The sequence below is a fragment of the Lupinus angustifolius genome, unplaced genomic scaffold (genome assembly GCF_001865875.1).
Source record: "Lupinus angustifolius cultivar Tanjil unplaced genomic scaffold, LupAngTanjil_v1.0 Scaffold_514, whole genome shotgun sequence".
Taxonomy (NCBI): Eukaryota; Viridiplantae; Streptophyta; class Magnoliopsida; order Fabales; family Fabaceae; genus Lupinus; species Lupinus angustifolius.
The window spans coordinates 152,653-152,888 of record NW_017727874.1 but is presented as its reverse complement, the minus strand read 5'-3'; positions in this window follow the sequence as shown (position 1 = coordinate 152,888).

Genomic DNA, 236 nt, shown 5'->3' with positions numbered 1-236 from the left:
GATGAGGACGAGGATGAGGTTATGATGAGGATGAGGATGAGGAAGAGGATGAGGATGAGGATAGTATGAGGAGGAGGAAGGGGATAGGATGAGGACGAGAATGAGGAGGAGGATGAGGAAGAGGATGAGGATGAGGACGAGGATAGTACGAGGACGAGGACGAGGACGAGGATAGGATGAGGATAGGAGGAGGATGAGGATGAGGATAGGAGGAGGATGAGGATGAGGATAGGAGG